The following is a 25,081-nucleotide window of genomic DNA, read 5'->3' as shown; positions in this document are numbered from 1 at the left end:
AAGTCGTTCTCTTATCTCAAAAGGTCTCTTTAATTTTCCTGTAGGCGGTATCTATCTTACCCCTAGTGAGATAGGCCTCTACATCCTTACATTTGTCCTCTAGCCATCCCTGCTTAGCCATTTTGCACTTCCTGTCGATCTCATTTTTGAGACGTTTGTATTCCTTTTTGCCTGTTTCACTTACTGCATTTTTATATTTTCTCCTTTCATCAATTAAATTCAATATTTCTTCTGTTACCCAAGGATTTCTACTAGCCCTCGTCTTTTTACCTACTTGATCCTCTGCTGCCTTCACTACTTCATCCCTCAAAGCTACCCATTCTTCTTCTACTGTATTTATTTCCCCCATTCCTGTCAATTGCTCCCTTATGCTCTCCCTGAATCTCTGTACAACCTCTGGTTTAGTCAGTTTATCCAGGTCCCATCTCCTTAAATTCCCACCTTTTTGCAGTTTCTTCAGTTTTAATCTACAGGTCATAACCAATAGATTGTGGTCAGAGTGCACATCTGCCCCTGGAAATGTCTTACAATTTAAAACCTGGTTCCTAAATCTCTGTCTTACCATTATATAATTTATCTGATACCTTTTAGTATCTCCAGGGTTCTTCCATGTATACAACCTTCTTTCATGATTCTTAAACCAAGTGTTAGTTATGATTATGTTGTGCTCTGTGCAAAATTCTACCAGGCGGCTTCCTCTTTCATTTCTGTCCCCCAATCCATATTCACCTACTATGTTTCCTTCTCTCCCTTTTCCTACACTCGAATTCCAGTCACCCATGACTATTAAATTTTCGTCTCCCTTCACAATCTGAATAATTTCTTTTATCTCATCATACATTTCTTCAATTTCTTCGTCATCTGCAGAGCTAGTTGGCATATAAACTTGTACTACTGTAGTAGGTGTGGGCTTCGTGTCTATCTTGGCCACAATAATGCGTTCACTATGCTGTTTGTAGTAGCTTACCCACATTCCTATTTTCCTATTCATTATTAAACCTACTCCTGCATTACCCCTATTTGATTTTGTGTTTATAACCCTGTAGTCACCTGACCAGAAGTCTTGTTTCTCCTGCCACCGAACTTCACTAACTCCCACTATATCTAACTTCAACCTATCCATTTCCCTTTTTAAATTTTCTAACCTACCTGCCCGATTAAGGGATCTGACATTCCACGCTCCTATCCGTAGAACGCCAGTTTTCTTTCTCCTGATAACGACATCCTCTTGAGTAGTCCCCGCCCGGAGATCCGAATGGGGGACTATTTTACCTCCGGAATATTTTACCCAAGAGGACGCCATCATCATGTAATCATACAGTAAAGCTGCATGCCCTCGGGAAAAATTACGGCTGTAGTTTCCCCTTGCTTTCAGCCGTTCGCAGTACCAGCACAGCAAGGCCGTTTTGGTTATTGTTACAAGGCCAGATCAGTCAATCATCCAGACTGTTGCCCTTGCAACTACTGAAAAGGCTGCTGCCCCTCTTCAGGAACCACACGTTTGTCTGGCCTCTCAACAGATACCCCTCCGTTGTGGTTGCACCTACGGTACGGCTATCTGTATCGCTGAGGCACGCAAGCCTCCCCACCAACGGCAAGGTCCATGGTTCATGGGGGGAGGTATTTCCATAGTGATAACAATTTTGTTGAATTTTCCTCTCTTTTTGGCGATTAGGATCGATTACAAGCACACCATCTGCGTCTAATCGACTGATCCAGTAGGGAGTCTGTTGATTTATTGTAACCAAAATTCTCAAGTAAAAAAAGTTCTTTCTGATGCAACATACGTTCGGCTACAACAAAAATTTCTTGACAACGTTTAAGAGCATTACGTGTTCCACCTCTCGCTTTATGAGGGTATGTCCTGTTATTTTTATACCAATGTAACGTGAGATATAGGTGGAATGGATTCCGGGCAGGAGGTTGTGTAGACGTGGGGCTCAGTAGTTCTATCACCACATTATTTACCGTGAAAAGAGCAGTTTACTAATGTAGAAAACGCTGTTTTAAACGGAAGATTATTGAGACCATAACACACTTGAGCAGGACTTGAATAAGAAAAAATATCTTCTTCAAATAATAATTTCTAGCCCTTCCATCCCCAAGTCATCTGGCAATCAATAAGGAGTTCAGATTTTTATTTTGGTCTATTGAACCTTTCTCAAAACTGTCCTTCAGCGTAATACGAAATTATATGAAAGGTAATAAGAATTAATGAACGTTACAATTACCGCGTACAGCGTGCGTGGCGCCATAACTTTGACGTCACAGATCACCATTACAAAAAAGCGGTGTCATATGAGGACGGTCAAAGTATAGGAGAGTATCGACAGAGACAGGCAGTAGTGGTTGCTGTGACAGCAAGTGTTGCATAAAGGTATGCTGTACGCGGTAAAGGCGGTTGCATTTTAACGATTCAAATATCCGTGTTTGATTGTGTGTTAGATGTCGGTAATAGACAAACATTGCGTAGTTAGCTAGGTAGATAGTTAGTTGCTGCATGTTCCATTTATCATTTGAAGGATTCTTTTATCTAAATGATGTGGAACGACTCAGTTCATTGGACAAGTATACACGATTAGTAACAACGTTAATGAACACATTATTAGATTTTAAGTAGATGTTCGTCCATGGAATAGAAGGAGCTATCCAGGAGAAATGATTTTCGTTTAGATTTAAACCTTGTTTTGCTAGCTACCAGACATTTTATGTTATTGCGCAAATGATCAAAAAAAAATTTTCTGAGCTACTGACAGACTTAATAATGGGAAATAAAGGCCATTTTTTTACTATCACGAATTTCATTAGCGAGTAACGGTATATGTCTTCTTATGTGTAGTGAAGATGCCTAACTCTTTGAAGACGTACCTGTGTGACGACTGCAGGTGAACACCATATATAATTCTTAATGCTCGCTTTTGTGCAATCAATACTTTCTTTTTAAGTGATGAGGAACTACAGAAAATTAGTCCTTACCACATTATTGAGTGGCGAAAATATGCAAAATATGTCAGGAGGTTGATGCCTTTGTTTCCAAGACACCAGTTATACGAAGATCAAAAGTAGTTGAACTTAATTATTTGAGAAGCTCGGTAATGTGTTTCTTCCAGTTACGATTTTCTTCAATATGTACATCCAAAAATTTGGAGTGTTCTCTTCTAAGTACTTATTTCTGTTCATGTGCTACATCATAAATTTCCGTTTGTTGTTCAAACATCAGTATTCATCCAAGTTACAAACAGAGCCATAGATACGCAACTCAGGATGAAACAGCATCAGCTAAGATAATTGTACCAACGAGATGTAGGGGGCTGGGTGTCTACCGATGGGGAATTGATTGTTTACAAGAAAATGGACATAGGTAAATAGAGGATCAAGCGGAGTTCTTTTCCCAATAACGATCTTATCTCAAGGTCACTTCCTGTGTCATATTACACCTGGGGCAGTATTTATCTCCAAGTTCACCGCCCCACCCTCCTTCCTTCCACCGTTAGAAACGACTTTTTTCTGTGCTGAAAATACTGAAATATGCTCGCATAGGAATGAAATTTAAACTAACATATCCCACAGGCACTGTGTTGAGTTTTGTAATTTACTTTGCCACTCCAAGTACCTCCTAGTGGCATTTTGCAAATTGGGCAAGTCAGTCTGTCCAGTATAATCTGCTCGTTGTAGGAAAATATTGTAACCTTGTGTGTGCAGAACTGGACTTTCCAGATCCTTTGTGCACGCAGGTACTGCCGAGCTGCCGCTGAGACTGGAGACACGGCAGTGAGTGGATGTACGTCTCGACAAGCCAAGGGCTGCAGCTCGTGGCACGTTGTGAATATTACTAAATATCACATTGTACACTTTGTAAAGTACGAGGTTTGCCCAAAAAGTAATGCACCGCTTTCTTTTTCTCATTCGAAAACAATGCTACGAATGCTAAACGTTATGCATGTATTATTTGAAGTCACCTGAGTGAGCGCGCCAAGTTTCCGTCACTTCCGACAGATAGCGTAGCTGCAGGACAGTTTCAAAATGGCGCCTGTAGGTGATGCACGTCACAAGCAACGTGCCGTCATTGAATTTCTCACTGCAGAAATAGAAACTGTGGGAAATATTCACAAACGCTTGTGCGAAGTCTATGAGCCTATAATGTTGCCAGAAGTACAGTTAGTCGCTTGGGCATGGAGGGTGAGATCATCAGAAGGCGGTTCGGCAGAGCTCCACGATTTGCAGCGGTCGGGGAGACCATCCATGGCTGTCACGCCTGACCTGCAGCAGCGAGCTGATGTCATTCGCAAGGACAGACGCATTACGACTCGGCAGTTGGCGCTGCATCCGTCAGTCAGCAGTGTGGATGCAATTATCAGTACTCTTGGATACTGAAAAGTGTGTGCAAGATGGGTCCCATGGTGTCTAACGGTGGATCACAAATTGCATACAAAAAACATTTGTCATGATTTATTGCAACGTTTTGAAACCGACCGGGAAGCCTTCTTATCCCGGATTGTGACAGGTCGAGAAACCTGGATTCACCATGTTGAGACAAGACAAAACGACAGTCGATGGAACGGCGCCATTCCTACTCCTCACAGAAGAAAAAATTCAAAGCAACTGCTTCCGCTGGTAAGGTCATGATCATTGTGTTCTGAGACTGTGAAGGTGTGATTTTCATTGATGTGATGCCAAGGGGCGGTACCATTAATTCAGAAGCATATGTCAACACAATAACAAAAAAAAAAGTCAAGACGCGCTTCCAGTGACTTCGGCGCCACAGCAACACAGGAGCGGTTTTGGTGAAACATGATAACGCTCGACCCACACAAGTCTGACCACTACTGAAAATATCGCAAAACAGGGTTGCACAGTGTTACGCCATCCACCCTACAGCCCTGACCTAGCCCGCCCGGACTTCCACTTGTTTGGGTCATTAAACAATGCTATTCTGGAAATTCTGAGGACGATGAGGAGCTGGTTAACATAGTGAAGCACTGGCTCCGCCACTAGGACAAGGACTGGTACCAACAGGGCATATGAGCCCTTGCTTCGCGCGGGAAGAAGGCCATAGACGGGATCGAGATTACGTGGAAAAATAGGGTATGTAGATACATTACCATTCTTTCGTGTGTGTAATTATCATTATGTTCCATAAAGAACTACTGAAGAAAAAATACGGTGCATTACTTTCTGCCCTCGTAATACGGAACAAAGTATTTTTATACAGTATAACAAACTATGTTTAGTATAATTGTGGAGTACATATGAGGAAAAGGCAGCGAGTCCTTTCGTACATCATTCTCCAAACATAAATGTACGAATGCAGGACCAGAGGTATGCAAGTGAGCTGTGTACTCATTTAAATGTCGGAATTCTTGCTTGGCAGCGTTCAGTCAAGGTGTTCATGCTGTAACATTTTCTATTTCAATTAGTGTATAACGGGAATAGATGTACACTACTGGCAATTAAAATTGCTAAACATAGAAGAAATGCAGATGATAAACGGGTATTCATTGGACAAATATATTATAATAGAACTGACATGTGATTACATTTTCACGCAATTTGGGTGCATAGATCTTGAGAAATCAGTACCCAGAACAACCATCTCTGGCCGTTATAACAGCCTTGATACGCCTGGGCATTGAGTCAGACAGAGCTTGGATGGCGTGTACAGGTACAGCTGCCCATGTAGCTTCAACACGATACCACAGTTCATCAAGAGTAGTGACTGGCGTATTGTGACGAGCCAGTTGCTCGGCCACCATTGACAAGACGTTTTCAATTGTTGAGAGATCTGGATAATGTGCTGGCCACGGCAGCAGTCGAATATTTTTTGTTTATAGAAAGGCCTGTACAGCACCTGCAACATGCGGTCGTGCATTATCCTGCTGACATGTAGGGTTTCGGAGGGATCGAATGAAGGGTAGTGCCACGGGTCGTGACACATCTGAAATGTAACGTCCACTGTTCAAAGTGCCGTCAATGCGAACAAGAGGTGACCGAGACGTGTAACCAATGGCACCCCATAGCATCACGCCGGGTCATACGCCAGTATGGCGATGACGAATACACGCTTCCAATGTGCGTTCACCGCGATGTCGCCAAACACGGATGCGACCATCATGATGCTGTAGACAGAACCTGGATTAATCCGAAAAAATGAAGTTTTGCCATTTGTGCACCCAGGTTCGTCGTTGAGTACACCATTGCAGGCGCTCCTGTCTGTGATGCAGCGTCAAGGATAACCGCAGCCACGGTCTCCGAGATGATAGTCCATACTGCTGCAAACGTCGTCGAACTGTTCGTGCAGATGGCTGTTGTCCTGCAAACGTCCACATCTGTTGACTCAGGGATCGAGACGTGGCTGCACGATCCGTTACAGCCATGCAGATAAGATGCCTGTCATCTCGACTGCTAGTGCTACGAGGCCGTTGGGATCGAGCACGGCGTTCCGTATTACCCTCCTGAACCCACCGATTCCATATTTTGCTAACAGTCGTTGGATCTCGACCAACGCGAGCAGCAATGTCGCGATACCATAAACCGCAATCGCGATAGGCTACAATCCGACCTTTATCAAAGTCGGAAACGTGATGGTACGCATTTCTCCTCCTTAGACGAGGCATCACAACAACGTTTCACCAGGCAACGCCGGTCAACTGCTGTTTGTGTATGAGAAATCGGTTGGAAACTTTCCTCATGTCAGCACGTTGTAGTTGTCGCCACCGGCGCCAACTTTGTGTGAATGCTCTGAAAAGCTAATAATTTGCATGTCACAGCATCTTCTTCCTGTCGGTTAAATGTCGCGTCTGTAGCACGTCATCTTCGTGGTGTAGCATTTTTAATGGCCAGTAGTGTAGTAATACTTTAAAGAGTACGTGTTTTTCCTGCATGTGAGATACTTACACTGAATGAGAACAGCCAATGTCTCTCTCAGCAGCGTAAGAGCCTCGGCTGTGACAAACAGTCCCAGAGGAGCCGCGGCTGTTTACTCCACATCAGTGCAGCCCCGCCGCTTCTCACCTCAGCAGCCGTTCCCAGGCAAAACAAGGGGGCGACCGCTCTGTCACGGGCGTTTTGTGCCGCACGTCGGGAGCGCCATTCTCGCGCAGCTCGTCGCGTCGGGCCATTTGCGGCTGATCGCTCATCCCATTCTGGGCCGGAGTTTGCAAACCGCGCCGCGACCCCCGGCTGCGCCGCGCTCTAGCCCGCCGGCGGAGACGGCGCGCCACACGGCGGCCGCTATTATCTCGTCATCCCGGCCGGCTGACGCTGTTCGGGGCCCGCTGACCGGCGCGTCCCATCCGTCAAGGGCTGACGCGCGAATAGGACGAGCCGGGCCTTAATTCGGAACCAATGAGCGCTGCTCGAAGCGGCGCACGACAGCAGGTGATGGATTAGCGAGCAGGGCCACCCGCCTGCTGCACGTGGCGGACTAACCACTGGGCGGCGCCTCCGCGGAAGCCTGCTCCTTCCAACCGGCCGAGATGGAGAACTGTAGCTTGTCTGTTTTCTGAATGGTCCGTAACGTAGAGCAGAGATCGTTATCGTGCAGTCAGTGATTTGGCTGCAGTCCTTCCGTTCTTTCCCTCTGTCCTACAAAACAAAATTCGAAGCCTTCTTTGCGACTGTACTTTTCCTTTACAAACACTGATAGCCAGAACATTGTGGACATCAACCTACTATTGACATAACGTCCAGGCTATAGCAGCGTCACCTGACGGGGAATGACTGCTTATCAGACACACGCACAGTGCACGTACACTACTGGCCATTAAAATTGCTACACCACGAAGATGACGTGTTACAGATTCGAAATTTAACGGACAGGAAAAAGATGCTGTGATATGCAAATGATTTTCAGAGGATTCACACAAGGTTGGCGCCGGTGGAGACACCTACAACGTACTGACATGAGGAAAGTTTCCAACCGATTTCTCATACACAAACAGCAGTTGACCGGTGTTGCCTGGTGAAACGTTGTTGTGATGCCTCGTCTAAGGAGGAGAAATGCGTACCATCACGTTTCCGACTTTGATAAAGGTCGGATTGTAGCCTACCGCGATTGCGATTTATCGTATCGCGACATTACTGCTCGCGTTGGTCGAGATCCAATGACTGTTAGCAGAATATGGAATCGGTGGGTTCAGGAGGGTAATACGGAACGCCGTGCTCGATCCCAACGGCCACGTATCACTAGCAGTCGAGATGACAGGCATCTCATCCGCATGGCTGTAACGGATCGTGCAGCCACGTCTCGATCCCTGAGCCAACAGATGGGGACGTTTGCAAGACAACAACCATCTGCACGAACAGTTCGGCGACGTTTGCAGCAGCATGGACTATCAGCTCGGAGACCACGGTTGCGGTTACCCTTGTCGCTGCATCACAGACGGGAGTGCCTGCGATGGTATACTCAACGAGGAACCTGGGTGCACGAATGGCAAAACGTCATTTTTTCGGATGAATCCAGTTTCTGTTCACAGCATCATGATGGTCGCATCCGTGTTTGGCGACATCGAGGTGAACGCACATTGGGAACGTGTATTCGTCATCGCCATACTGGCGTATCACCCGGCGTGATGGTATGGCTCTACCCTTCATTCGATCCCTGCGAAACCCCACATTTCAGCAGGATAATGCATGACCGCATGTTGCAGGTCCTATTCGGGCCTTTCTGGATACAGAAAATGTTCGACTGCTGCCCTGGCCAGCACATTCTCCAGATCTCTCACCAAATGAAAACGTCTGGTCAATGGTGGCCGAGCAACTGGCTCATCACAATACGCCAGTCACTACTCTTGATGAGCTGTGGTATCGTGTTGAAGCTGCATGGGCAGCTGTACCTGTACACGCCATGCAAGCTCTGTTTGACTCAATGCCCAGGCGCATCAAGGCTGTTATTACGGCCAGAGGTGGTTGTTCTGGGTACTGATTTCTCAGGATCTATGCACCCAAACTGCGTGAAAGTGTAATCACATGTCAGTTCTAGTATAATATATTTTTTCCAATGAATACCCGTTTATCATCTGCATTTCTTCTTGGTTTAGCAATTTTAATGGCCAGTAGTGTAGTGTGAGTGATCGTGCTGTTCATGTGTAGAATGGGGAAGGTGCGCAATCTATCTGAGTTTGACCGACGGCAGATTTTGATTGGTCCGGAAACTGCACAACTTGTTGGGTATCCGAGGACTGCTGTGGTGAGCGTCTTAAGCGCCTGGCGGAACCAAAGTGAAACCACGTCCAGACGCCGTGGGGTTGGCGGTCACCTCTAATTAGAGATGTCGGACGTCGTAGGTTGGACAGACTGGTAAAATAGGACAGGCAGCGAACTGTGACGGAACTAACAAGAGATTTTAATGCTGGGCAGAGTACAGGTGTGTCTTAACACACACTGCACCGAACACTTCTAACGATGGGCCTCCGCAGCTAACGACACATGCGTGTGCCAATGTTAATACCACGACATCAGCAACTACGATTGAAAGGGGCGCCTGAACATCGGTACCGGACTTTTGGCTCTGTGGCAGAGCGTTGCATGGTCTGATGAATCTTGACACCTTCTTCATCATGCCGATGGGAGGTGACGAATTCGTCGTCTTCCAGGAAACCGCTCATTGAACCCTGTACTGTGGGACGGAGACAAGCTGGCGACGGCTCCATTATCTCTGAGAAACATTCACGTGGCCATTCAGGTCTCAAGTGGAGCTCGTTCAAGGCACCGTAATTTCCAAGGAATGTTGTACACTGGTTTCAGACCACGTACAGCCCTTCATGACGATCATGTTTCCCGACGACAGTGGCATATTTCAACAAGATAATGCGCCATGTCATAAGGATAGGAGTGTGATGGGGTGGTTCCATAAACACAATGGCAACTTCCAATTGACGTGCTGGCCCCCATGTCCCCAGATCTGAACCCGATGGAACATATCGCCCCCTCCTCGGAATTTCTGGAAATTAGGTGACTTGGGTCTGAAGATATAGTGCCAGTTAGCTGCAATGACCCACCAAGCCCTCATGGCTTCTATGCCACGACGCGTCGCCGCTGTTATCCATGGCAAAGGTGGACATAATGGCTATTAGGTAAGTGTCTGATTAGTGTATATAGCTGTCTCTTGGTTTTTACGAACTGCCTCATGTTTGTAGCTTGCTGATAAATGTCTTTTGCAAATATGGTGACCAGGTTCAAAAAACTCTCCTCTTCCATTCTAAAGTAATTATGAAGCGAATCCCAATCTTGAAGTCCTTAATGATAATCAATACAACATCGAGTATATTCATACTGTTCATGCGAAAAACTTCCGGTTCGGTCCAACTGTCTCGGTGGACAAGTGAGAGGAGACTCAAAGCAACGGCTGAATAACAGCCGAGCATAGCACTTTGAAGGAGTGGCGGTGACACACTCCGACGATGGAATTACCAAGGAGGGATGCAGTAATGCTCCAACTCTACGGCGAAGGAAAAAGTGGCTGGACGAGAACAAACCACTGCTAGTGATTGTACGAAACGGACTTAAAAACGTGGTCGTAGCCCGAACCCGAGTCCTCCAGGATGGTGAGCGGAACGGGGTGTCGGTGTTAGCGCCGTGGAACTGTGGTGTCGACGGTTTGGAGTCCAGCGACCGTCTCACGGAGGGCGTCCACTTTTCTGTACAGTTGGCGAGCCTTACGGCGAATGGTCGTCTTGAGAAGGGCCGTATTTGTCTCCTCATGCAGAATGACAATCCTGGTGAGCGGAGGGGCGTGAAGATTCCACCGGAGAACTTTATTCTGTAGGCGCTGGACCGTCAGCATCCGGGACTTACTAATAGTGGCTCACACAGAGGAACCATACGTTAGTGAGGGTAGTACAACGGAGTGATACAGCCGGAGCTTGGTAACTAAATTCAGCTCTCGGCTGGAGAAGAGCGGGTACAAGGCCCTAGTCAACTTTAACCTTTTGTGGGTGACGTATTTTGTGTGGCGGTGGAAGAAAAGTTTCTTATCCAACCAGACCCCGAGATACTTGGGCCCACGGGACACGGGCGCCCCCGACTGAGATGTGACGGAGTAGAGGATCCCGTTTAGTGAAATACACTGCGGTAGTTTTGTCGGCATTGAGGGCAATCTTATTGGAGCGACACCAGGTGACCCTTTCGTCCAATTGCGCGCGAACTTACATTAGATACTATACTTTAACTGTATTCAACTTAAAACCAAAAATGAGATGGAGATTCAACGGAGTTAACAGATCGTTGTACAGCATTACGTGCTAGTGTTCCTCAATCAGCAATTTGCTGCTGAAGCCATCGCCGAGGCCAGAATCTTCTCAGGGATTTTCTCCGCTACTCTACGACATACTGCAGCTGTTTTTACGCGCGTCTATTTTGCTAAAGAAGTACCTGATTGGTGCATAACATAATACAAAGAGCTATTGCTGGAGAGCGATGCGATCGGAAATTACGATGAGAAGCACCTTCCGTGAGACGTCGCAGCAATCACGAAGGATACCACGTCTGGCGTGCTTCACGATGAGAAACACGTCCCATGTAACGATGGCTTTAGCGTGCCTTTGGTGATACGAGTCTAGTCTTCTCATCTGGTCACCTTCCACTCTTTCCCTCAGACCTCCCAAACAGAATTCGGTACCTTCTTTATGACGGCATTTTTCCTTCTGCGCCTACTGGTGTGCAAAAATTACGGACGAAAGTAATTTTCACATAATTCGCACTGCCAATAACACAGCTCGATCAAACGTGAACAGTAGAAAGAAAAATACTGCTACAGTATAGTACAGAAGGTAACTGAAAGAAATATGCAACGAGACGAACAGAAATGATGCTTTCAGTCGAAGAAAATAATTATGCTCAAATCATCATTATTTATGAAGGTCTCGTGGACACTACTAAAGGCGGGTTATGTTTCTTAATCGGGTGTGTGATCGCCATAGACGGCAGTGCAAGCCTTGAAACGTGCTCCCAAGCTGACCACAGTGTTGGTAAAGCTGTCCTCACACTGGGCGTGTACCTCATCGCGAAGCACGCCAGACACGGTGCCCGTTGTGGTTGCTGCACGCTCAGAAACAACATGATACATCTCACGGAACGTGCTTCTCATCGTGATTTGCGACCTCAGCGCTCTCCATCGGTAGTTTTCGACTGCATCTGGTGCGCATCTCACACAGTTTGTTTGTGGAAATGGACGGACGTAGAATAGTTCCGTTAGTTTTGTTAGCGATAGGCGAACAAGAGTGCCGAAAATTACGAAGGAGGTTGTGGCCTCAACGATGGCTTAATACTGTATTGCTGATAGACAAAGTACATATTCTGTACAACGATATGAGGTAAATAGTAGTAGAAATTATTCATCAAATCAATTGACTCTCCATGACATTTTCGGTGTTTATCTGATTACAATTGAAGCATAATGTCTAATATCAGTTTATACATGCATAATATTCATACACTCGATATTGTGTTGACCACCATCAGTCATCACATAGATTTCAAGAGCTATATTCATTTCGTAATTTCAGTTGAATGGATGAGGAGATTTCTTCGAAGTTATTCACCGTCATCGAAAAAATATATGTACTGACACGATAAGAACACGAGGCAGTACATGAAACAAGAGACAGATACATATTTTTTACACAAGGCTTCATAACAACTTCTAGTGTGTCGACTGTGTTTACTTTCTGACGTAGAATGGCAGCCACGTTAAGGTATCTGGTTACTGGGGAACCATGCCAGTTTTAGGCCTACGCAACAAGAATTGCAGCAAATATATTATTTATAATAAATAACGTCGACTATTGCAGATAATACTTGTATTAAATTAATAATAAAGACATAGAATGTCTTACGAACAAAAGATAACAAAAGATTTGGTAGCAGCTATACACGAACCTATACCTTTCCCTTTATAGTTAAAGACACTACCAATTGCGCTTTAGCTATACACTGCGGCAACGCCTGTTATATAGCGGCTAGTTGTAGTTGTTACCAAAAACATCGAAATGTTCGTGACCAATTTACTTCAGATTTTTGGGTGATACTCTAATAAACTTGTGGACGGACATAGGCTACACAAACTTTTAATATATATACAGGGTGGTCCCGAATTCATGGTACAAACGTTAATGGTAGGTACAGGACATTGTAACAAGGATTTATTGTATAGGAATGTATAGTCGCAGGTGACGCGGTGAGGCGTAAACAGGGGAAAGAGAAATGGAGTGATCGGTTGGTGTCACTGCCGGTAGAGGGCAGTAGATGAACATGATGTATCGCAGTAGGGACAAGCGCCATTCACAATTGTGCTGCCGTAGACGATGGGTGACTTTACGTATGCAGAAAAAGCAGACATGCATTACATGTACGGCCGTGCAAATGGTAACGCCAGAGCTGCGTTACGAATGTATCGCGCGGAGTATCCTAATCGACGAATGCCGGATCATAGAATTTTTCAACGGTTACATCGTCAACTTTGTGAAACAGGTACGTTCGACGTCAACAGACATGACGCTGGTCGATTAAGAGCTGTACGCACTCCAAGACTGGAAGAACGCATCTTGAACATAGTGGCTGATAGACCCGAGTCAAGCACAAGAACTGTTGCGCGTGACGTACATGTGAGTCATCAGACTGTATGCAGAGTGTTAAATGAAAATCGCTTACACCCCTTCCATTTTCAAAAAGTACAAGTATTGAATCCGGCAGATTATCCTCTTCGCGTGAACTTCTGCCAGTGGTTGTTGCAGCAATGTGCGTTGCAGCCGGATTTCGTAGGTCATGTGCTATTTACAGATGAAGCGACATTTTCACGCGAGGGTGTCTTTAATGCGCACAATTCCCATGTGTGGGCAACAGATAATCCACATGCAACGCGTCCACATGCGTATCAACAACGTTTCGGTATTAATGTGTGGGCTGGTATTGTGAACGACTTTTTGATTGGGCCATACTTACTACCCACGCGACTCTGTGGCGAAAGCTATCTTATTTTTCTGCAAGAAGTGTTACCAGAACTGCTGCAAGATGTTCCGCTCGCCATTCGTAACCGCATGTGGTTTCAGCACGATGGAGCGCCAGCACACTTCAGCACTGCTGTACGGAATTACCTGAATGCCACGTTTGGTGCTAGATGGATTGGGCGTGGTGGACCAGTCCCTTGGCCACCCCGATCTCCTGATTTCTCTTGCCTCGATTACTTTTTATGGGGACATCGTAAGAGTCTTGTTTATGAGACTCCAGTTGACTCAGATGAGGATCTCGTTGCTCGCATATCTGTAGCTGCTGCAGGTGTGCGTGAAATACCAGGCATCTTTGAACGTGTACGCCAATCGCTGCACCGACGCTGTCAAGCATGTATCGCTCATGGTGGACGCAATTTTGAACACTTACTGTAAACATGACACTTGTCAACAACGATTTCAATAAAATCTTTCGTTTTCCTTTCGGCCGTTATTTCCCCTGTTTACGCCTCACCGCGTCACCTGGGACTATACATTCCTATACAATATATCCTTGTTACAATGTCCTGCACCTACCATTAAAGTTTGTACCATGAATTCGGGACCACCCTGTATATGGTACACAAATGTATGTGTAATACAATGCCTCGAAAAGTTTTTGAGAGAAAGTGTCATATTTCTCCACTGTACTCTAGTAAACTTTCAGGTGGACACAGGCTACGTATTTTTAAAAAAATATATGGTAAATAAATATATATGTAATATGCAATTGGAAAACTCTCAGATAGACATCGGCTGTAAATTTTTAAACATATGTGATGCATAAATATATATTTAATACATAAAAGGTAACGTTGTTTGCAGAAATCTTGAGAAGTTCTTGAGTGTTTTACTTCAAACTGTTGCACAAAATCTACTGACATATAGGTAGTCATATGCTACATACTTTTTAAACAATAATGCGCATATTTTCTGTTAAAATCTATTGTGAGAATAAATATGCTGCGGCATGAAAATGTAGAGCTCAGTTTCCAAACTTGCAGTCAGTTTTAACTTATATCAGGGCATTTAAATGATTAGACAAACTGTTTCTTTCACATGCTCTCTTTCCCCATATATATTAAACAAGAGTTATATATGCAACAGTGTGTTGTTTTGTGTTTTACATTGCAGTCAGGTTTCACAGGAAAGAGGAATGTTGTATTTTTAGCTTATCGAATTATTATTAGTTACTATACAGGATCAGAATCATCGAAAACTTTGCATTCCTACCCGTTCACAGATTGAAACTGCGAAGTACCGTCATTGAAGCCTCACAGACCCAGTGGAGAGGTCTCTCCTGTATCCCCTCTATTAATAGCGACAACCAATATATCCCTTCCTTTTAAGTGACTTCATTCCCAGTAGAGGTTTCGTTTTCAGTAACAATAAACAAGGCTCAAGCACAAAGACAAAGGGGAAGAGGAAATGGACAGAGACTGTAAGGTGGCAGCTTGAATGAATGTTAATTTTGCACCTTGCATGAGATTTTATATGGCGTAACAAGTAGAAGAATATGTCACCTGACATACTTCGACGACAGCGAGCAGATTTGCCTATCAAAATGTACAGTATGTAATGTGAAGGGATGACACTCGATTCGAAGGTATTAACACTCTGAACCCAAATCCTGCATGTCAATGAGCAAAAGGTGAAAAAAGCTGCTGGAAGAAATGTTTTAGTTTGGGGGCAGATGCAAGTTGCACTGTCATGGTCTGTATACAGTGGAAGGATTCTAACAGGGTTGGTGACCCGCACTGAAAGAGACAAAGAACGTGCTGGGCGATACAGCGAGTGGACCTGGTAGCGGCCCAGCGCTGCTTGCGACGGAGAAATTCTTTAGAAAACTGAATTGGGGAATATCCAGATGGATACAAACAGACCAGTGACACAGCTGATCACGTGAAAGGCCCATGGGTACGCTTGTGATGTACACGTGTAACTTTTATGCTTCAGGAGTGGGCACAAAATGTCTGATTCGCTGAAATGAAATCGGAAGGAGTAAAAGGGGCGATATTTCGAAGCATCTTAAAGGTTTGCCGTTTGCGATTGGCAGGGATAGTTTCCAGACGATGAAGGGAACACTCCCATTGGTCTGAAAAATCCGTGACGTGAAGCAGAAAGGACACAGGTGGGGGACAGTTTGTTACGAAAGATACAATACCGAAAACTTTGGGGACTCTTACTTGAACCAGCGTCAAGTGTAGAACAGGGCGCAACACGCTCTGTACGAAGCCAAATGAGGAATTTCTGTGTGGACACTGCTTTCATTTTGGCTGACATTCAGCTAGAAATTATCTGAAGAGTCGTTGAGCTCCAATAGCGGAGAAACGAAACAGCCATGTAGTTAATTGTTCTTGCGAGAACTGAGAGGGTGTTGAAGTATACACGCTGCTCCATCTGTGCACGTGTATATCGCCATATTTTCCATACTAGGGATGAGTGCACGTTTTCTCGCCTAACTAGATACATAGGACAGTTTCAGCTGATAAAATCAGTAAAAATTTTCGTTAGCTTTTTATAGGATTTTCAGAGGGCAGAGCAGCCATGCAGCCAACAGCACGGCGCAGCTAAAGGTAAATGCCGCTGGCAGTGGCATAAAGTTGTTTGATCACCAGTTTGCGTCCACGGTGAAAATGAGCAACCTTGAGTACTCTTTTGCTCATCTTGTCACAAAAACTAACCATCCTCTGTAGACTTGATTATCATCTTAAATAATACCGAACTTAGAACCGGAATCGGATGATTTGTCGTAATATTTGCCATCAAGTAAGAAACATCTTGTAGAGAACCTCTGCTTAAATATAAAAGCCGGCCGTTGTGGCCGAGCGGTTCTAGGCACTTCAGTCCGGAACCGCGCAACCGCTACGGTCGCAGGTTCGAATCCTGCCTCGGGCATGGATGAGTGTGATGTCCTTAGGTTAGTTAGGTTTCAGTAGTTCTAAGTTCTAGGGGACTGATGACAACAGATGTTAAGTCCCATAGTGCTCAGAGCCATTTGAACCATTTTTAAATATAAAATTGTTGTGTTCAGTGGTATTTCTGCTAAACAGGACGTAATGAATTATATTGACAACTGTCCTGAGATTTTCATGTCAAAATCTATGTAAACTCGTCTGCTTCTTTGACAATAATAGAGAAATTAAACCAATTTTACAGCTAAACACCGATGTGCTCTATCATAGAATAAGCGGCCATTCCTAACCTCAGTCATTCATTCTAGTGACGCTAACGGACTCACAGGGTGAGTCAAAAGGAGTGGAGTGTTTGAAGACGGGGAAGGGGGGAAAATGGGTAGAGAAAAGGCTCAGCAGGAGATGGGCAGAGAGAGGGATGAGATGGAGATAGAGGGAGATTGGGTGTAAGAAAGGTGCAGGAGATAGACAGTGAGGGGGGGAGGAAAGGAGGATATGGACAAAGAGAGGGAGAGGGGAGATGGACAGAGAGAGGGGGGAGGAAAGGAGATTAGGACGAATATCCAATTCCTATACTTATTTAGCAACTGAGAAGTATTGCCAGCTTTGCTAATATGGTATCCAATAAGTGAAGGCGGTACCTACAGGTATCATTTGATATTTGACTATGACAAATTGCACCGAAAAAGATACGCCCATGACAGATCATGAACGTGCTACAGCACTACGCGGTTTATTTTTGTAGCACGCAAGTCATAATACTAAAAGCATCAAATATACGAAGACTTTAACTACTGATATATGGTTACCTGTCGTTTTATTATAACAAATCGTGCATAAAACGAGGCGTTTACAAAAGTTCTTCAGTGTACTGTTGCTTTGATGCGGCTTATGTTTATACCACGTATGTCGCAACAAAAAAAAAGCTCTAAATACGGAGTTAAGCAATATGGCGACTCGAAAATTTTGCTTGTGACGTACAACAGATTCCGCAACTCAATGGCCACGTTCCAATCGACGAGGCAACAGTATGACGTGCCAGATGCTTCATTTCACGCTTTGCAAATGTAGTGGAACGTGGAATTCCACGTTGTGACGTCACCAGCTTCTCGTCCACGTACGTTTCCATGTTCCGTGAGGGGACAGCTTAATAACTTCTAGTGGCAGGGCTTTCCATTCCTCCACCAGAATTGTTGGCAATTGCTGAACGGTCGCTAGTGCATGTGGAGCTGCTGTGCTTCGTCTAACTCATGTGCTCGCTGGGATTTAATTCGGGGAAACTGGTAGCCTGTTCCAGTCGCCGAATATACTATCGCTCCTAGAGCTCCTACATGTGCACTGTTTGATGCGGTCGCACATTGTCATGAAAAAAATGAAGTAAGTTGGCTAAGGAGTGCATCGTGATCAAAGATTTGTAGATCAGGATGCCCATGCAACATTACATCTCACACTAGGACCAACATAACGTTTAAGAGCATTACGTGTTCCCACCTCTCGCTTTATCAGGGTATGTCCATATGTCCAGAATCACTGCTCAGACCGAATCAACTCTCATCCCGGGAGAGAACGTGGTCCCACTCCAGTCTGTATGTTCTTCGCACCATCGCAAAAGGCGCCCCCGTTGTGCTAGTGTCATTGGAACATAATGTACTGCCAGTCGGGACAAGACACAACTCTAATGCAGTTGCCGTGGCCTGGGAAAAGTGATATTGCCTGCCATGTAGTCTCGTCATACGTAGTTGCCATTGCATCTACTTTTTGACATGGGTTCTTTCTTATCTTCTGCACAATGTAACGGTCATCTGTTGCTGCAGTTGATCTTAATCGACAACTTCCTCCACTTCCGGCATCAGTACCTGTTGTTCGCGACTCTCTTCATGCATGTGAAACAAAACGTGAGCAATTTCAAACTCGTGGGCTACACTCGTCCTGTTTCGTCCAAATGATTCTTCCCCACGTGAAGTCATCCAGATGTTGTCTCAGGTTGTAATGAAGGACACCATCACAGTGCACCCCAACTGCTCTTTAATTGAGACACACAGTCTTCTTCCGGTTCTTTCAGCTGCCTTGTGCAGTGGAACCAGTCCCATTTGGCGCTACAGTCACGCTGATCTCATGATGGTATGGGGCGAGATGGAACCTCTCAGTCCTCGCCTTCATACGCCCACGCCACGCGGTGTCCATCTCCGGCCAGTTTATACACTCCAACAACTTCCAACACCGTCATTCTGCTACGTGACACGGCAATACCATTTCTACGTCGACATTTTTTATCAATGTTAAAGTACAGACTTTTACAATTTTTTGCTTGTCTTTGTTAACTTTTTTTTAAAGTAGACGATCATTATTTGTTTCGAGTATTTGATCTTACTCCAGCACAAAAATTTTATAAGATAAGAGAGTATCAAATAAGAAAATAAAAAAATTCTTAATTTGATACAAGCGATTATATTATACACACTAAAGGATAACTACAAAATACAGTGTGAATTTGCGTACGTTGTATTGGCCATTGTCCCAGCGTCTCTAAATTCTCGGTATACCATCTCTGTAATACATTTTCCGTCACGCTGTTTGCGACCAACAGTTTATACACAGGTATCCTCTGAGCTGTGAAAGTATGGCTCATTCTGGGCTTTAGTAACTTCCTCCCAGATAGCCCCACGAAACAGGGAGCAATACTTGAACTCGTTAGTGTCGTGTAGTATCTGTACATATATCGTACAATCGACAGTAGTGACCACTTCTACAACGCGTTCTTGTTTGTCTCAACATAAATAAAAATCATCACGAAAAGGAGCGAGAAGCTGGAACCATGACTGTACATGTTTTTGGACAGTGCACTGACCTGATCCAGGCTAGGATCTTTCTGAATGATGTCAATTGCTCACTACAGTGCTATGTAGGATGCTAACCCTGTTAAGAAATGTGCGAACCCCTCCCCCCCCCCCCCCTCTAAAGACTCCAGAACTCACATATGTATTTCATGGACAGTGTTCTTCCAACAGGGCAAGTAAAGCATGTCTAATGCTATTACAAACAGCCTGAATTTCTTGAGATTCTCAGGTGTCAAGTAACTTACGAGAATGAGACCAGGCAACGTCCCTGTCAATCGTCGATATTTCAACATATGAACATTCCGTCATTTTTAGGCGTAAATGGGAAAAGTGGTAGTTATGAAAAACTAGACCCTCAGGGGGCGGGTCTGCGCTAATCAGGAATCGGAAGATGTAGTCACATCGTAAAAGGACTCACGCCATCTCTTAGCCCTCTGTTTTATCACTGAGGCAGGATTACAACAAAAATTTCCGTCCCTGTTCATAAAGGCCACTGCCTAGTTTAATTTTAAAAGCTTCCTTAATAACGCTGTCCCTGTGACTCGGCTTGTACGCCAGAATCTCTGTGTTGTTGTATTCCATCAGACAGTCTGTGCCAAGAGTCTGCAAGCCCAGAATTTCACGACTGCTTTAAGCGTGTGCGATGCTTAATCTCTATGCACCGACCCTCAGCTGTACAGATGGTCTGACGGATGTTGATATGCTATGGAAGATACAGTAATGACCACTTTACGCAAGCCAGGATAATCCCTTTACACAACCCAAAAGATAATGGCCGAAAATCGCATTTCACAACTTGTTTCCTCAGAATGCGATAAACTGTATTCGAAACACCAACTGCGTATACCAGGTAATCACTGAACGTTGGCCTCACTTCACTATTATCATTAGCCTCTCGATTCACGGGTGGTCTACAGTGCAACGCGCATCTGACCTGTTTCTCACAATACCTGTTCAGGCGAAAGGTTACTTCAAAATGGGCTAATCCAGCTGACTAACTTACACAGTTTCAGATGGTTTGGATCCTATGATCCAAGGTGCGAGGTACCCCTTCACTTTGATCGGCCTGAAGTTAGAAGTGAGTGTGAGCAGGCTTCCTGGAGGCGGCATATCCCAACGTACTGTCACCCTCTTCCTGATTAACACATCAAGACAGCATCCTTTTCTACTTCCATATTATGGTGAATATTCGGATAGACTCAACAGAGATGTTTTAAAAAGCTGCGCAAATTCTCATTTCCACGAGGCCAAATAGCTAAAGTATCGTCTACATATCTCAAAAAAAGTATGAAAGTTCCATGGCGAGTTCATCGAAATCATCAATAAAAAGACTGACGGCTATAGGAGACAACTGGCTTCCATCGCAATTTCATCTGTCTGCCCATAGAATTGGTTTGAGTAAAAAGTAAGTGGATGTCAACATACAGGGTTAGTCCTTGATGATTTTAAAACTTTCAGGGATAATGGAGACGGGTAGGCCCTAAATGTGTCAATTTGAGGTAAGGGAAGCTGGTCCGAAAACGACCGAGACGAAAGCTAAAAGCGAAAATCTTTCTGATACCTCTGACAGGGGGAATACAAGTATCAGTACTCTTGTTGCTAATATGTATACCTCACGAGCTATGGCCATTTGATCTTCTTCGCTAAAGTGAAACACATCTCCATTACCGAACAAGTACCTCTTAAAATATGCATTTTAGAGACCATATTTATAGGACTTTTCTTTCTTCTTTTTGTCCATACTACCATTTTTTAAAGTTGCCTGCACTACAATTTTAGCAACAACAATATCGGTAGATGTATTTCACAGTCGAAGGTATCGGAAAGAATTTCGATTACAACTTTCGACTCCGTCGTTTGCAGATCGGGGTGCCTTACCTCAAACTGGTACATTTTCCCTTCTCCACCATCCCTGAAAGTTTGTAACATCATCAAGAAATCACCCTGTATGTCGAACTCTGTATCAATAGCAAATCTGACAGTCATTCAAAAGCAATCCCTGTTATAGAAGCATTAAATCTGTTCGGTTCCTAAAGTTGCGTACACAGTGACATACCAGAAGACTGAACAGAGCAGCGAAGTGCATTGATACACAGTACGTCGCTGGAATAGGCCTGAGAGGAGTCATTTCCTTATGGATCTGCAGAAGGTCTTATAGTGTAGGAGGGTTACCAAACTAAGAGTTAAGGCTTCTGACAGTATCTTCCGACTAGGAAATTTTCTTCAGGAGGGTGTTGGTACGTTAGTATCCCTCTCAACCAATTTAGGTGGGTCAGCACTCAACTATGATATAAAAAGTCAGATAGTAAACTCTGCCTTTCATGAACATAATCCCATTTTTCCAAGACAACGGAATCATTTCCCTTGCCCGTATGTAAGACAACTATATCAGGATGCGCGAGACGGATCTTTCTGCTGTTGAAGTGTTACTCTTGGGCGAACGTGCCCCCTTTAAAACACAACATACTTCTCTCCTAGTTAAAGGTAGCTTAGAGACAATCTGTTCGACAAAACTTATAAGATCAACAACTGGGAAAAGTTTGGAAATCGGTGCATTTCCCTACCACGAAAAAGGTGGGTCTTCTAATGATTTCTCCTTGAGACTGATCATAGAAAGTCAAAACGTAATTTAACACAGGGAGGCATGGAAACGTTCAAACTTTGGCGAAAGTTGGGCTCACCTAAATTCTAGAGCAGCTCTTCCTTTCAGTCTGCGGTCTTTTGTTTCTGAACAAGATTTTGAAAATATGCGACATTGCCTTTCTCAAACATGATAAAGATGCAACAGCATTAATTCACGGATATTAACACAAGAAATTAGTACATTTCTTGAGATGCTTAAAACATGCTAAAAATACAGTTTACCTATGTTATGGCATTCAATTATATAAGTATGTGTTTCTTCACAAGGAAACCAAAATCCTAGTGTCAGGGAATTTAAAATGTGTGGTAGGTCTAACACGAATTCAGAAAAGAGAGAAAACGCTTGTGTAGAAGGATTTCTCGCATGCTCACCTTACAGACCTTCTCATATTTCTCTACGTAACTGGTATTCTGTCACTTATCTGCGGGTAATAATCATTGAACAAGAATTAATTGCGTTTTTCCACTAGTATCGAAATACGACTATGTTCATAATAATCATCATGCGATAAATAACCTTACGTGAAACTATCTCTACACCTACATCTACATCTACATTGATACTCCGCAAGCCACCCAACGGTGTGTGGCGGAGGGCACTTTACGTGCCACTGTCATTACCTCCCTTTCCTGTTCCAGTCGCGTATGGTTCGCGGGAAGAACGACTGTCTGAAAGCCTCCGTGCGCGCTCTAATCTCTCTAATTTTACATTCGTGATCTCCTCGGGAGGTATAAGTAGGGGGAAGCAATATATTCGATACCTCATCCAGAAAAGCACCCTCTCGAAACCTGGCGAGCAAGCTACACCGCGATGCAGAGCGCCTCTCTTGCAGAGTCTGCCACTTGAGTTTATTAAACATCTCCGTAACGCTATCACGGTTACCAAATAACCCTGTGACGAAACGCGCCGCTCTTCTTTGGATCTTCTCTATCTCCTCCGTCAGACCGATCTGGTACCGATCCCACACTGATGAGCAATACTCAAGTATAGATCGAACGAGTGTTTTGTAAGCCACCTCCTTTGTTGATGGACTACATTTTCTAAGCACTCTCCCAATGAATCTCAACCTGGTACCCGCCTTACCAACAATTAATTTTATATGATTATTCCACTTCAAATCGTTCCGCACGCATACTCCCAGATATTTTACAGAAGTAACTGCTACCAGTGTTTGTTCCGCTATCATATAATCATACAATAAAGGATCCTTCTTTCTATGTATTCGCAATACATTACATTTGTCTATGTTAAGGGTCAGTTGCCACTCCCTGCACCAAGTGCCTATCCGCTGCATTTCGCTACAATTTTCTAATGCTGCAACTTCTCTGTATATTACAGCATCATCCGCGAAAAGCCGCATGGAACTTCCGACACTATCTACTAGGTCATTTATATATATTGTGAAAAGCAATGGTCCCATAACACTCCCCTGTGGCACGCCAGAGGTTACTTTAACGTCTGTAGACGTCTCTCCATTGATAACAACATGCTGTGTTCTGTTTGCTAAAAACTCTTCAATCCAGCCACACAGCTGGTCTGATATTCCGTAGGCTCTTACTTTGTTAATCAGGCGACAGTGCGGAACTGTATCGAACGCCTTCCGGAAGTCAAGAAAAATAGCATCTACCTGGGAGCCTGTATCTAATATTTTCTGGGTCTCATGAACAAATAAAGCGAGTTGGGTCTCACACGATCGCTGTTTCCGGAATCCATGTTGATTCCTACATAGTAGATTCTGGGTTTCCAGAAATGACATGATACGCGAGCAAAAAACATGTTCTAAAATTCTGCAAGAGATCGACGTCAGAGATATAGGTCTGTAGTTTTGCGCATCTGCTCGACGACCCTTCTTGAAGACTGGGACTACCTGTGCTCTTTTCCAATCATTTGGAACCCTCCGTTCCTCTAGAGACTTGCGGTACACGGCTGTTAGAAGGGGGGCAAGTTCTTTCGCGTACTCTGTGTAGAATCGAATTGGTATCCCATCAGGTCCAGTGGACTTTCCTCTATTCAGTGATTCCAGTTGCTTTTCTATTCCTTGGACACTTATTTCGATGTCAGCCATTTTTCCGTTTGTGCGAGGATTTAGAGAAGGAACTGCAGTGCGGTCTTCCTCTGTGAAACAGCTTTGGAAAAAGGTGTTTAGTATTTCAGCTTCACGCGTGTCATACTCTGTTTCAATGCCATTATCATCCCGTAGTGTCTGGATATGCTGTTTCGAGCCACTTACTGATTTAACGTAAGACCAGAACTTCCTAGGATTTCTGTCAAGTCGGTACATAGAATTTTACTTTCGAATTCAATGAACGCTTCACGCATAGCCCTCCTTACGCTAACTTTGACATCGTTTAGCTTCTGTTTGTCTGAGAGGTTTTGGCTGCGTTTAAACTTGAAGTGGAGTTCTCTTTGCTTTCGCAGTAGTTTCCTAACTTTGTTGTTGTACCACGGTGGGTTTTTCCCGTCCCTCACAGCTTTACTCGGCACGTACCTGTCTAAAACGCATTTTACGATTGCCTTGAACTTTTTCCATAAACACTCAACATTGTCAGTGTCGGAACAGAAATTTTCGTTTTGATCTGTCAGGTAGTCTGAAATCTGCCTTCTATTACTCTTGCTAAACAGATAAACCTTCCTCCCTTTTTTTATATTCCTATTAACTTCCATATTCAGGGATGCTGCAACGGCCTTATGATCACTGATTCC

This window comes from Schistocerca piceifrons, chromosome 2, assembly GCF_021461385.2.
Source record: "Schistocerca piceifrons isolate TAMUIC-IGC-003096 chromosome 2, iqSchPice1.1, whole genome shotgun sequence".
Classification (NCBI taxonomy): domain Eukaryota; kingdom Metazoa; phylum Arthropoda; class Insecta; order Orthoptera; family Acrididae; genus Schistocerca; species Schistocerca piceifrons.
Note: the sequence above shows the minus strand (reverse complement) of the source record.